Source organism: Mastigoproctus giganteus, chromosome 1 (genome assembly GCF_048544385.1).
Source record: "Mastigoproctus giganteus isolate SK-2022 chromosome 1, ASM4854438v1, whole genome shotgun sequence".
In the NCBI taxonomy this organism is placed as follows: Eukaryota; Metazoa; Arthropoda; class Arachnida; order Uropygi; family Thelyphonidae; genus Mastigoproctus; species Mastigoproctus giganteus.
In genome coordinates this window covers 102,640,098-102,655,439 of record NC_143575.1, presented here as the reverse complement: position 1 = coordinate 102,655,439, position 15,342 = coordinate 102,640,098, and positions in this window count along the sequence as shown.

Here is a 15,342-nt window from a genome sequence, read left to right as displayed (position 1 = left end):
CATAGGGGAGTCAAGAGTTAGATCGTCCTGTAGGAAGAGTTCGACTAGTATTTTATTGACTACTGTTCCAATTTAAGGAGTCGTCAGTATAACTGTATTAAGGATATCTCCTGGATTTATTTTGTTTCTGCAGATTTTATAATTCAAACCCATGATCCTCCTTACCAGCACTTTTTACGAAATTTTGCCAAGATTCCAAACACACACACACACACACAACAAAAATAATTATATTTTAGGATCACCCAGAATTTCTCCCATATATGTATTGTGCCTGTAAGTTGCGTGTGTTCTCTGACGATTTGTCTGTTTTGCTGGACAAAAACCTCCAGTTTCTGGGGGAAATTCCCTGCTGTCTACGTGTGAGACCAACTAACTCAACCACGGAATGAAGAAAAGCCCATTAAAGTTCCTCGCATCATTGACGGGATTCGAACCCGGGCCTTTTCCATCCTGTGTGGGGAGGGCGGTGACGATACCACTATGCTACCCGTATAGACGGATTCCAAATACAGAGGAAAAATATATGTTAACAGTTTCAATAGACTTTACTGGGACATTTGACTCACTCTGGTGGCATAGTGTCCTTAGGAACAGGAGGCTAGACAAGACAAATGTCCCACAAAACCTCTATCAGGTAATAAACAGCTACCTTAAAGACAGAAGTGTCTCGGTTCGCACAATGTTCCAGGAATTGACACGCCCTGTGAACAAATGTTATAGCAGGACTAAATCCTTGCCCCTTCTTACTTTAAAACTTTTTCAAGGAAAACCCGAGTAAGGTATCCTCTGGCCTCAGGACCCAAATAGTCACCATCTTCCACAAAATGGAAACAATACTAGTGGATATGCATCTTGTTCTTGTTGTTATTTGGTGTTGACGGGCTCGAACCCCGGTCTAATCAAGAAGCGTGTGCTACACACTGCTGCTGCTCCTACCCACGTAGCTACGGAGGCGCTGATATGCATCTTGAATGTGAAAGAGCTTACAAGCATACATGGAATGTGGAGCAAAGCAAATGCCACAGTGTGCCCCCCACATATGCCCAAGCGCTGAGGACTAAAACACTATTGCCAACTTCATCCTCTGACCAACCTCCACGGAAGAGCACGCCACAAGCAAAGCAGTGAAAAGCACTGTAATAACAAAACGTAGAAGATCTCAAAACAACAAGAATTAAATCTCTCTGCAAAACAAGAAACACTGGCGTTATAATAGAAACCCTAACTAAAGAAGAAGCCCAGAAGATAATAAAACCCGAAAATACAGACCCTTGGCCTGGAAGCCGCGTTCCCCAGAAAGAGAGGACCCAGTATAATTGTATATGATATAGACAAAGAACTATAACACCACCAACTTTTTGGGCTGAACTCTACTTAAGAAACCTTCAACAAGATCACTCGGAAGCTGACCCAACAACACTAATAACACCTAGGTACCAGACGAAACCCAGATCAGGCACTGTCACAAACTGGGTGGTGAAGCTCTTGCAGGCAAAATGGAGGACCATAAACCAACACAACTGGGTATTTATAAATTAGGGTAGTCATCGATACAATGAGCATGTGACCGTCCCCAAGTGCAAAATGCCCTGTGTATACCAAAGCAAAGAGAATGTACCAACTAAGACTGGATTACGGCAGCATGCCATAAACAATACAACAACCGAGTACAATTCGTGCAGCTAAATGCCCAAAGATCCAAGGCAGTTGCTGCACAGCTAACCAAAAAAGCTGATGATGAAAACGTAGAAATCCTGTTCATACAGGAGTCCTACAACCACAATAAGGAGGTCAGGGGATATCCCCTGAACTACAAAATCGTTCAAACAGATGGTGAAACCTCTTGGGCAGCGGTTCTAATAAGAAACTAACTACACGGTAACCAAGCTATCAAATTACTGTCTGCCCTAGGCGGCGTGTGCCCACATAGTCACAGCACTTGGGGAATTTTACGCAGTTTCACTCTACTGCAGGCCGGGCAGGACATCCTACCAACCATAAGTATCACTAATATCAACCTCGATTTATTTATTTATTATAATTATTAATTAATTTTTTTTTTTTTTTGGTCCTAGCCACTGAAATCCCAGGAAAGTAAGTGGCAAGACCAGCCAGAGTACAAATATTGGTAACACCCGGCCGGCCTCCCTGTGGCGGGTATTGGTAACGTCGGGTCTCACTAGGGGCCCGGCGGCTAACAGGCCGGATGAACAATGGGCACAACAAACTACACAGTACATATCCCACACACTTTTAAATCTCTGGCTTGTCCGATACAGAGAATATACGCGGAGATGGGAGAAATCCCAGGTGCCGTCAGATCCCGAACATACCTAATACCTAAAAACCTACCTACAGAACTTCTACAGTACAGACTACCTACAGTACAGACTTCCTAAACGCAAAAATAATCATAGGCACAGATGCAAACTGCCGCTCACCAGCCTGGCATAGTGAAACGCTGGCGCGACGTGGTGCAACAAATGGACAGAGTCTCGAGGAATTCCTTGCAAGCAGCTACTTCACCATCCTAAACCTACCTAATAATCTACCGACATTTTCCAGCATGATGTGGGAGGCCACAACAGCTATTACACTGGCCACCAGATCTACGCCGTAGCCTAGTGGTTAGGCGCGCGGGTGCATAAGTACACGTGCCTTGAGTGACCGGGGTTCAAGCCCGTGACCACTGAATACGGTGCTGTTTCTTGTATTCTGTCTATCTTGTGAACTCCTCTGACCGTTTGGTCGTCCCGGAGTATAAACAGAAAATTTATTTATTTATTACTGCAGACTACATTACCACTTGGACCGTTACTGAAGATTGGACAACTTCCGATCATAGAGCAATCACCTTTTACCTAAACCGATCCATAACCAGGACAATAATACCCAGGCAAAAATAAGTTCAGATACGCCATCGAAAAGGCTGACTGGCCTTTATTCCAGGAAACGCTACGGCCATCTGCCCATGAACTTGAAACAGAAAGTTCAAATCCGGACTAACGCCAAACTGCAATTACAGAAGAGACTGACAGAGCAAGCTCCAACAACTCAGACAGGAGATGAACACGTCTAGGAAAAGCTTCCAGCGCACCAGGCTTAGCTCAACTGCTTAGCTTAACTGCGGCTGAATTCAAGGCCCTGCGGGAACATCGCACAAACACAAACCGATACACAGCTAAGATCCGGGGGTCAGTCTTTTTCATTTCATGGATGAAATGATGATCCATGGGGAGTGGTTTTTCCACAAACCATGAACAAGCTCCTAAGAGGTGAAGTCATCCCAGCAACCAGGAAGTCACAATTTTAACTTCCCAGATATTGATTGGAACTTGTGGGTTGGTCACCGACACACTAGTCAGACTTTTGTGGATTTATTAGATGATTGTTTTCTGCAGCAGCATGTTCGAGAGGCAACCAGAGAGAGTAATACTCTTGTTCTGGTTATCAGTAGTGATCATTCGTGTATTAAAAATTTGCAGATAAAGGAACCACTAGGTGGCAGTGATCACTGTGTACTGATGTGGGATTTACTTAAAGATATAATTACCATCAGGGGTAAAGGAAAGGGTTTTTGCTTCCGTAAAGGTGAATACAGTGGTCTCAAAGTTTTTAAATTCTGTACAGTGGGATCAACTGACGATGTTACCAACAGTAAATTCTAAGTGGGAAGCATTCAAGGAATTAATCGTGGATGCCACTAAAAGTTACATACATATTAAGAAATATTGTTCAAAGTTTAGGCCTAAATAGTTATAAAATGAACTAATGAGACTCATACCAGAAAGGAAAAATGCATGGGATGCATATAAATTATCAAGCGACTCAGAAGCCTATGCCAGATATAAGCTAGTCTGTAATCAGGCACAAAGGAGGTTAGGCAGATTACGAGAAATCCTTGGCAAAAGATGCTAAGAAAAACAGCAAGAATTTCTTTACTTATATAAACTCTAAAAGGAAGGAGATGAATCTAATTGGTACACTTGACATCGATGGTTCGACTGTTGATAATCCTGCTCAGATAGCAAACAAACTGAATGAGTATTTTGCATCTACATTCACACATGAGGAATTATTAAGGTTTGAAAATGGCAGAAGGTTATCAAATTGTAGCAGGATACTTAATGATTTTGTAATAACTGAGAGCAAAGTGGAGGAGAAATTGCTGAAGTTAAACATAAGAAAAGCACCTGAGGTGGATGGGATCTATCCAGTTATATTAAAGGAGGCGGCAAAGCAACTACGCAAACCCTTAGCCATAATTATGAGAGCATCCTTGGACTCAGGGGAGGTTCCCACGGACTGGAGATGTGCAAATGAATCCCCAATTCACAAAGGGGATCGAAGGGTGACACGAGTAATTACAGACCAGTTAGTTTAACTTCTGTTCCGGCAAAATAATGGAGTCACTGGTTAAAGATGCATTGCAGGATCATCTAGACAAGACTGCAGCAATAATTCAGACACAGCATGGGTTTGTTAAGGCAAAGTCTTGTCTGACAAATTTGATAGGATATTATGATGTGGTTACATAGGAACTGGATGCAAAAAATAATTTTTATATCATATATTTGGATTTCAGGAAAGCTTTTGACACTGTTGCGCATGAAAGACTATTGTACAAATTGGAGCAGAATGGTATTAAGGGTAAGTTGCTACAATGGATAAAAGGATGGTAAGTGGGAGAAGACAGAGGGTGGTAATCAATGGGTGCTGCTCTTCGTGGACTAATGTTATTAGTGGAGTCCCACAGAGTTCGGTGTTGGGTCCACTGTTGTTTTGTATATTTATCAATGATATTGATGAAGGTATATCGGGCTTAATGTCCAAGTTTGTAGATGATACAAAGGTTGGTAGGGTTGTTAATGACAGTAATGGCAGTGTGCTACTGCAACAGGATCTAGATAATTTGGGCAGATGGGCTAAGAAGTGGCAACTGAAGTTTAACCTTGACAAATGCAAAGTACTGCATATGGGTAGAAATAACCCCAGAGAAACGTACTAACTACACTTAAGGTGGTAGAAAATGAAAAAGACCTGGGAGTAATTGTGCAGGCAGATATGAAGTTTTCTGAGCAATGCAGACAGGCTGCCAGGGCAGGTCATTGGGTTTTGTCAATGATATATAGGAATTTTGCTAGCAGGGAGAAGGTGGTGATTATCCCTCTGTATAAGGCAATGGTCAGGCCACGCCTTGAGTACTGCGTACAGGTCTGGAGGCCTCATTTTAGGAAGGATGTAGATTTACTTGAGCGTGTACAGAGAAGGGCAACAAGATTGGTGAGAGGAATGAAGGGATCCACTTACCAAGAGAGGCTTAAGTTCTGCAAATTGCAGTGGCTGGAGACTAGGCACCTGCGCGGTGATCTGATTGAAGTGTATAAGGCCTTGAATGGGTTGAGTACGCTGAATTCTGATGGGATCCTTCCACTTATTCAGATTACTAACCTAAGGGGAATAAATTCAAATTAAGAAAAGACAGATGTAGAATAGATGTGCGGAAATTTGCCTTGAACCAGCGGGTGGTTAATTGCTGGAACAAACTTCCATCTGTCGTTGTGGAAGTTGATAGGTTGAATAAATTTAAGGAGGAACTGGACAGGCATTTGGAGGGAATGGTGTGATTTTTTTTTTTTTTTGGCTGATGCTGCATAAGCTCATATACATGCTTTCTTGTTTCACATGCCACTACTACTACTACAAGGAGAATTTACCAAGACATGGAAGGATTCCATTAATAACATCTTAGACAACATGTTTCTGGAACACCAGAACCCAACCACCCCAGAACAGCTGCTGCTCGGCCACCAAAATAGCACCTATGCCATGGCACAAGAGGAGCCCTTCAGCAAGACTGAGCTGGAAAATGCAGCCTCCAAACTACGGAACAATAAATCGCCAGGAACAGACCTCCTAGAGCCGGAGATTGTAAAAAAGGTAGTGGAGGTCATTCCTGACCAATACTAAATCTATATAATAAAAACCTAAAAGAGGGATACTTCCCCCTTGCTTGGAGGGTGAAGGTGCTCTGCCTAGTCTTAAAAATCCAACTAAGCAATAAGACCTCCCGGGGTCCTATCAACCCATAGCACTCCTGAGCAAATTTCTGGAACGCCTCCTGCAGAGTACGTTTGAAAACCACTACACCATTACAATCGCCAAACCAGTTCAGCTTCCGGAAGGGACACTCAACTGTAGATGCCCTGGAAAACATCATCAAAGCAGCCACAACAACAAAGAGAAAACACTTTGTCATCGCAGTGAATTTTGCCGGGGCATTTGACACCCTCTGGTGGCCAAGCGTCTTGGGCAGGCTCAGGGAGGCTAACCTGCCAACCAATCTTTAAGTGCATCACCACCTACCTCTCAAATAGATCCATCACTATCACAGCCCCATACCGCTCAGTCTCAAGATGTCCTAGGACAGAGTCCACAGGGCTCCATCCTAGGCCCACTTGTCTGGATTGTGGTCCTGAACCTGAATCTCGGAAATGCCAAGACGCAAGCCTATGTAGATGACCTTGTCCTAATTCTCGCTGAAGATAGTAGAGCTCAATTAGAAACACTGCAAACCAGGCGCTTGCTGCCTAACAACAATGGGCCAGTCAAAACAATCTGACAATATCCCCAACAAAGAAAAGTTCAATACTACTTCGGGGGACCCTGAACATCATGAGGCCTCCCCAAATAAAAGTTCAGGAGACCACAGTCAAACTAACAACAGAGTTGAAATATCTTGGTGTGATCTTAGACAAGAACTTATCCTTCATTCCCCACATTAACTATATACAGAACAAAATTAGAAAATATTCCTCTCTTCACAAGAACTACTCGCAAGGACTGGGGGCTGAGAAAGAAGACCCTCGCCCTTTACCACAAAACAATCTTCCTGCGAGTCATCCTATATGCATCGGGAGTCTGGTATCCAAAAGCAACAACCACAACTAACAGAAGAAAGCTAGAACCAACACAACGATACATCCTGCTCCCTATATCCAGAGCCTGCAATATAGTCAGCACCCTCGCACTCCAGGTCCTCATAGGTACCCTTCCCCTGGACTTGAAGTCGTCCGAAGTGGACTCCTCTACCAACTCTCCAAAGGCCAAACTGCTACCTGCCAGAATTTTACGATAGATCTGACAAATGACGCCAAAACAGAAAAGAAGAGACTTACCCCACACCTCCAACAAACCTGGCAAACACGCTGAGAAAATTCACCAAAGGGTTCGATTACCCGAAAATTCGTGCCAAAAGTACACTCTATATCCCCAACATACCTGCACTGGCTTTCACCAGGACTACTAACCACATATTTGTTCACTGGCTACAGTGCCATCAGACAGAAGCTATCAGATTTTGGACTAAGCAACACTCCTTTCTCCTACTGTGGACAGACAGAAACGTGAGAGCGCCTGATGCACCACTGTCAATTATACGAAGACATACGCTGCCGTCTAATTATAGATACCCAATATGCATTACTAAATCAGGAGGACCGTGTACTGGAAGAGGACTACAGCTACAAAGCTTCAACCAAATACGCACAAGACCTCTTCGGCAGAAGGACCACCTTTCCTGTGCCACAACCACGGCAACCGCAATCTCCGCTCCTCACCAGATTCAGAGAGAAGCTCGCTCACACGGATACTCACCTATTAAGATGCAACTACCTGGAAGAGACTCCACCCCAGGAATGGCTAAACCACAGAAGAGACAAAATCGAAAGAGACTTTCTTTCCCGAAATTGAAATCCACGGACCAGACAACTAGTAAAGACACTGTCCATATGAATATTTAGTTATGACAACTAACCCAAGACGAAGCGGCTTTCTAGAAATCGCTAAAACGCTGGCTTGACACAGTGGGACTGTAAGTGAAAATCTGCACCTGACAGACAACTAGCGAGCAGGAGCTCAGCTGAAAACCTAGCTAACCAAAATTAGCCTCGATGAGACCCCATCCTGGGAATGGCATATGCACTGAATGGACAGCCAGCCCTGGCCCAGGAACCTGCCTGGACATTTCTACCCATGAAATAACAAATAGCAGAAATGCTACTGCAGAGCCATACTGGCTCACTGTCTCCCCTCCCCAGTGGGAATGACAATCCTCCTGTCTTCTCCCCTCCTCGCCACCCCTTTCCTTCCCTCTGGTGAGGCATGAGCATGCCCACTGACATCTGACTGGAGTCGCCTTCACTATTGACCCCATACTTCTCTTTCTTCCCCCAGCCTTCAGTCTCCCCCTTCTCTATCTGCAAGCTAGCGTACACCCACACGTCAAAATCTAACTTTATCCAAATCATTTTCGCCCACTTTTTCAGCCTTTCATACGTCAAGCATCTCCCTTCGCAATCGAAGGATTTTTTTTTTTTTTAGGTCCTCGCCACTGAAATCTCGGGAAACTAGGTGGCAGGACCTGCTAGAGTAAACTTTAACTACTAGGTACCTGGTCTGCCTCCACGGGGCGAAGTGCGGGCAATATCAGGCCTCAGAGGCTTGGCGGCTAGATGGCCAGAAGAACAATGGTACATGACACACCCCAAGATCCACACACACACTTTTAAATCTCTGGCTTTTACAGCGTACTGTATAACACGACAATGTAAACTACGCGGAAATGGGAAAACCTGTGCTGCTTTGATCCTAAAACACACTTTACCTAAATGTCATTGCTGACCAGGTACACCCTTTCATGGCAACAGTCTTCCCCTCTGGCAGTGCCGTATTCCAGCAGGATAATGCGCCATGCCACACCTCCCGGATTGTTCGAGACTGGTTCGGAGAACATGAGGAAGACTTCCAGGTATTGCCCTGGCCTCCAAATTCCCCAGACATCAATCCCATCGAGCATCTGTGGTTTGTGTTGGAACAGCAACTCCGATCTGCGGCGTCTCAACCACGGACCTTACAGGAGTTAAAGGATCTGCTGGTTACGTGTTGGTACCAGATACCACAAGACACATTTAGAAATCTTGTTGCGTCCATGCCTCGCCGGGTACAAGCTGTTTTGGCTGCACGTGGAGGACCAACATCATATTAGGTAGGTGGTAATAATGTTTTGGCTCATAGGTGTATAAAGGGGTAGAGATGTTCAGGCAACCAGGAAAGCAACTCAGCTGAATAATAGGAAGCTTGTTGCAAGCAGATGCAATATAGAATGAAAGAAGGAAGAATTAATGAATGTGAAAAAAATTGACTGAATGTGCTGGGCACTGAATGAATGTGACAGAGTGAAATAGAAATTGTGGTGAATGGGTAAAGAATGTGAAGTTATGGTGAAAGAAAGTGAACCAGCGTGCAAGCAAAAGAGAGTGAATGAGAGTTTTGTAAACTGGAAGGTAAACTATAGATTTTTTTGTAAAAACACAACTTCCTTGGCCAAGAGGCCGGATAAACAACACAACCTACACGAACACTCACATAAATAGTTGGGGGAAACCCCAGGAGCCACATTACCAACAACACTATACCCACGTTGCTGTTTACAGAGTTGATATTTAACACTTTTGATAGCTGGAGCCGTTTAGAAGCACGGAAGCAATTGAAATAAGGAAATATATGACAAGCTGACGGGAAACTGCCCTGCTGTATACAAGACAGCAATACGATACACAAGTTCATCTACGAATAAGTATCTTAAGTATCTTACCGATGCTCCAGTAGGCAAAAGTTGTTTACTATATCACGACATTTAAACACATACTGAAAAGTTGTGCTGCTTTAAAGTGTGACAGATTATCTAATGAACAAGCAAAATGCAAACTGAATGGAAATTCTATAGGTATCAACGGGTTTTAAATGCTGAAGGTTAACAGATGAAAGCATGGAAACATAAAATGCAGATTTTACGAGAGGAAAGTGTGATAAATTGGCCCGTGCCTTCTAATAAAGGGGTTTGTAAATTTCTGTAAAGGGCTCCAGAAACAGTCCTGGAAATTGGACTGCTTCCCCTCTATGTTCAATAGACTGGATCTACCTCTCAAAGTATCTACAGTCACTTCACTCTGACCGACTATTCTGTTTGGCGAATTTTGCCACTTGTGAGGTCAAAATTTTAACAATGGTCGCAAATTGGTCTTTCCATCCGCTTATGTAATTTTTCCTAACTTAACTATTGTGAATTAAGATGGTTTTTGAGTTAGTTTGGGAAAACAGCAAAGTATGAAGCACAGTCCAATCTTCATTTCTTATTTCATCGTGTTAAGTAATAATACTATGTTTTTATAGCTTGAACGATTCAGAGTTTCCGCAACTGTTAACTTTTGAAAATTCTGCACCAACTGAAATTATACCATCAGATTGACTGATAGCAGAATCAGTCCAACGAGTGCGTGGCGGAAAGCAATCTCATCCTGTTGCATCTTCCTTTTAGTGAAACTTCGCCAAAATTCAAGAAAAGGACACCTCAAATCCCATGTCTAATCTCTTTAGTTGAGAATCTAATTCTGTAGATTCATTATAAGGAAATAATGAATTCAAAAAATGGCATTTAATACAATCTCATTTACATAAAATAGAAATACAAATGCTTCGGTTGTATAGATCAGCCTTCTCAGACTTACATATTACAATAAAAATTGTAATTCAAATTCAAGACTTGAAAAGTGCACACCCAGAAATAGTTTTCACTCGGAAATGAAGTCAGTTCGATAATAGAATGTGGTTTTCGCGATGTAATTAGGTATCAATATTCACACTTGGCTTTCGGACGAACTTATCAGCAAGGCACTGTCCAAATGAACACTTGGAGAAACATCTGTAATTAAATAAACGAAGAATATCTTTTAACAAGAAACTGGTGTAAAGCCAATTTTGATATTTCAAAGTTCTGAGACCTGCATTAAGCTAGAACTATGGCAAGGGGAAAAAAAGAGGAGTATCTTAAGTAGTTGTTGGCCTGGCTTGGAAATAGAATGTTTCCGTACAAATAATTACTTTTCAGGGTGGGGCAAATGTGTGTTTGCACTTGAGTCTATAGAATTGGTTGGTGGGCTTGTCTGCAATTATTTAATGTGTGACTATGCCATCGTTGCTGGAATTTTCCAAACGCTCTTTGCATTTAAAAATCCTGCAAAACAAAAAAAAAAAATTCTTGGAGATTTACAAGTTTTTTTCCTAGTTGCCGGAGCCGTTTAGTCAAGCGGAAATGTCTCATTCATTGGGCTAATGTGCTGTCAGGCAGGGGTAAGTTAAAATCGATGTTATCAGGTGCCAGTAAAAAGAGGAAATACACAACATGGATTGGACAACCTAATCTTAATTACTTAAATTTTTCTTCATCTTTTAATACAAAGTTGGGTCTTTGTTGATTAGTTTGCTTGAGCCAATTCGCGAACGACCATATGAGCACAGGAAAAATGATTTGCCAGTTAAGCCCATTGATTCCTTTAAAAGGAACGCGGCAGAAAAATATAGTGATTTTTTTTTAAGTGAAAATTACAAAATCTTTCAAAGGATCTTTATTAAGCAGGACTATCCCTGCTTCAAGTGATGCGATTGAAAAGAGTATAAATTGCATTGGAGACAATATGAAGACTCAGTTCATATCTAGCAGCTGAGAAATACAATGTACATTCGCAGTTCAGCTTGGTGAATCCACCGACATTAAAAACACACGGGTAATACGTATTTTGGGTTATCATTATAATTTTCAAATCCATGAAGATTTATTCTTTCTTGGACAAAAAGACGTATATTTTAAAAAGTCGGTTTTTTGGAGAGAATGAGCTTGAATGGTCAAAAAGACAGTACTGCAGCCCTGACTGGAGGGATTTCGTTAATGACAGAATTGAGAGAGGTATACCTTGTTGAATATGTTACGGCCTGACGTAGCCGAGTGGTCAGAAACGCGAGTGCAGTAGCACGCGCTCTTTGAGTGGACAGGGGTTCAAGCCCGTGACTGCTAAATACGATTAACGTTTGTATTGATAATTTATTATAACCTCCACTGACCTGGTAGTCGTGCCGGAGTATAAACAAGAACAAATGTATGAACTGCATTACCATAGACAACAAGAGTGAATGGTCAAAAAGCACCGTAACTAACCACGAACGAACTCCCTCCGTGACTGGAGGGATTTCACTCATGGAAGAAGCGAGAAAAGTATGGCAGATGCAAAATATAAAATTTTATACTCGGGGACGACCACATGGTCATAGGAGTTCACAAGATAGAATACACGAAACAGCACCGTATTTATCAATCACGAGGGCACACAAACACTTGTGCACCCTCGTGCTTGACCATTCTGCTATGGCAGCTTCAGTATGTTCACCGAATATGTAGACACAACGTATATTGTCGAAAAATTAATAATGAACTCACCGAAGTGTCGAATGCAGTTCTGCCAGCAGCCCTACACATCCAAATTTAAAATACACAAAAAAAAAAAAAAAAAAAATTTTCGCCCAACCTTTTAGGTACTTCAGAAACAGGCCTTTAGCGTCAAATTCCATATTAGCGCTTTAATATAACTGAACTAAAATGAACCGCGCTCGTTCCAATTTTATTTTAGGTCCTAGCCACTAAAATCCCAGAAAAGTGGCAGGACCTGCCAGAGTACAACTGACTCACTGGTAACACCCAGCTAGCCTCAACGTTGCGAGGTGTGGGCAACGTCAGGTCCTATTAGGGGCCTGACGGCCAATAAGCCGGATAAACAATGGGCGCAACATATAACACTATACATGACCCACACACTTCTAAATCTCTGGCTTTGACAGGGTACTGTCATTGATACAGAGAACATTCGCGGAGATGGGAGAAATCTCAGGGGTCGTTAGACCCTCAAAATACCTACCTCAACCTCTGCCAGCAGTCAATTTTGTAAAAAGCTGCAATTACAGATTTTTTAGTATTTTATGCAGATTTATGAAAATTCATCACCGCTTTCTCTTGAAAAACTTTTAAAAACAATGGAACTCAGTGAATATTGCCTGATGGTAGAGGTTCAGATCTGTCCGCTCATTTTAATTATAGCAAATAGCTATTCGCTCGTGTTGTACAAAGGTTTTGAAGGATGCGCAGACATTCACATGCCTTAACGATTTTCCTATTATAAATATTTAATATAAAAATATTTTTCTACTTGAATTAAAAAGATTATACTTGATCATTTCCGAAAAAAAGTTCTAAATTAGAGTTTTCTCCATAAATATTTTTCTAATTTGAATGATAAAGAGTATGACTGGATGCGAACATCATTTTCTGCTTATTTAAAACACCACCATAATCTGTGGTCTGCTCAAGATGAGCCGATTGAAATAAGATTATACTCAGTCTTGGAATGGAATTCGATGAAAGAGAATGCGTGGACTTTTAGATAACGCGACAACAACAGTACCCATCAATATTAAAAATCTGGCTTAGCTAATCATAACGTCCTTTTTACGAGGAAGTATCGAAACGTTCGTACCCTGACCCAGATAAAACATCAGTAGGAAGACGCCGTTCATTCTCGTAGGTGATCGCACACCAAAGGTGGAGGCCAGAATCTGAGGAAGGACGCTATGGTTGACAAAGTGGAGTATCAAGCAGTGATCAAGTTCCTGCATTTGCAGGGCAAGAAAGCTCAGGAAATTGACGAAGAAATGAAAGCTGTATATGGGCAGAATTGTCCATCCTGTGACACTGTAAAAAATGGAAACGGGAGTTCCAGTGCGTCATACAAGTGTCTTTGACGAGCCAAGACAAGGAAAGCCATCAACATCCACAGACAGTTGCAAAGATTGAGCAGCTGGTGCTGAGTGACAGATCATTTCATCGCAAATGCAGTGGGAATTAGTTATGGGTCTGCCCTCAGCATTTTACATGTCCATTTGCACGTCTAAGGTCTCCCGCACGATGGGTTCCAATATTGCTGACGCCTTTGCAGAAGCAACGTCGAATTCAATGTTCTCGTCAACTGTTGGATTTGTGTAATGCGGATGTTGAGAACTTTTCTGATCAGTTGGTGACAAATGACGAATGCTGGGTGTACCAGTATGATCCGGAGAACTGAAGACATGTCAAAGCAGTGGAAGCATACCTCCTCCCATAAAAGGCAAAGACCACTCCATCTGCGAAGAAGGCGATGTCTGTGTTTTGGGACAGAAAGTAGATCCTGACAGATTACCTACCTCGTGGTTCCACACTTACCGGAGAATACCGCAGAAATCTTTTCAAAGAGTTACGCGAAGCTCTGAAGGTGAAAAGGCGTGGAATGTTAACCAAAGGCGTCAGTCAATGCACCGGCTCACACGGTTGCCACCACCAAGTTTGATGCCCATTCTCCTGACCTAACACAGTCAGAGTTCTTCTTCTTTCGAGAAATGAAGAAACCATTGCGTGGAAGCCACTTTGATTCGTCTCAGGAAGTCATCAATGAAGTGATATCGTGGTTTCAAGCAAAGAGTGCGGACTTCTACAATCAAGGCATTAAACAACTGATCCATTGATGACAGAAATGTGTTACTATACATGGAGAGTACACAGAAAAGGATTAAAATTCCTGTGAAGTTTCACCTTTCTAGGGCTATTATTTCTAGGTAAGGGTACGAACTTTTTGATATCCCCTCGTATCTTTGCTAAAACTGCATTTTCATTGTTATTGGTAAGCAAAAACAAGCCCAGGTCATGCCTTTCAACAAGTTTTGAGAGATCTAAGGCGTGATATTGATTTATTGTGCAAAGAATATGCATTGCATCCATCTCTAGAGATTCTGAAAGGCTGCCATAAATTGTAGTTCTTTTTATGTAACTTTGCAATTTTTACAAATAAAATAATTTTTTTATTAATATTTAAAAATATATATATAAAATTAATTTTAAACTTTTAAATAAAATTCTCATTGGTTATGTGGAGCCTTCAAACTTTCTAATCAGATTTGGAGCGCGGCTGGATCAAAAACTGGGCACTGATTTAGTATATTGATTGGGTTAATTATAAATCTGAATAGACAACATTAGGCCGCTTAGATTATATTACTTCGGGTCAGCAACTTTTGACGTTTAAAAAACTAAACGTACCGGTATATACGTACCTGGAAATATAATGATGGTGGCAGTACATATTCCTCCGCAATCGGCCTTTAGTATCACCGATTCTTACCTATTTCTTTTATATACTGCACAGAAAAGCAATGCAGGTAATTTATAGTTACAAGTATAGGACCTCTTCTTTTTTGGAATCTTTGGAGTTTCCCGGCTCCCACTTCTTTTTTTTTGGCCCTCCAAAGAACAGTTTTCTAATATAGTTGGAACTGACTGCACTGCAAACGTGAAATAGACTTATTTGTATTTAAAAAGTGTTCAATTTATTTTTACTTTTCCAAGCCAGTGAATAATGAATGCTT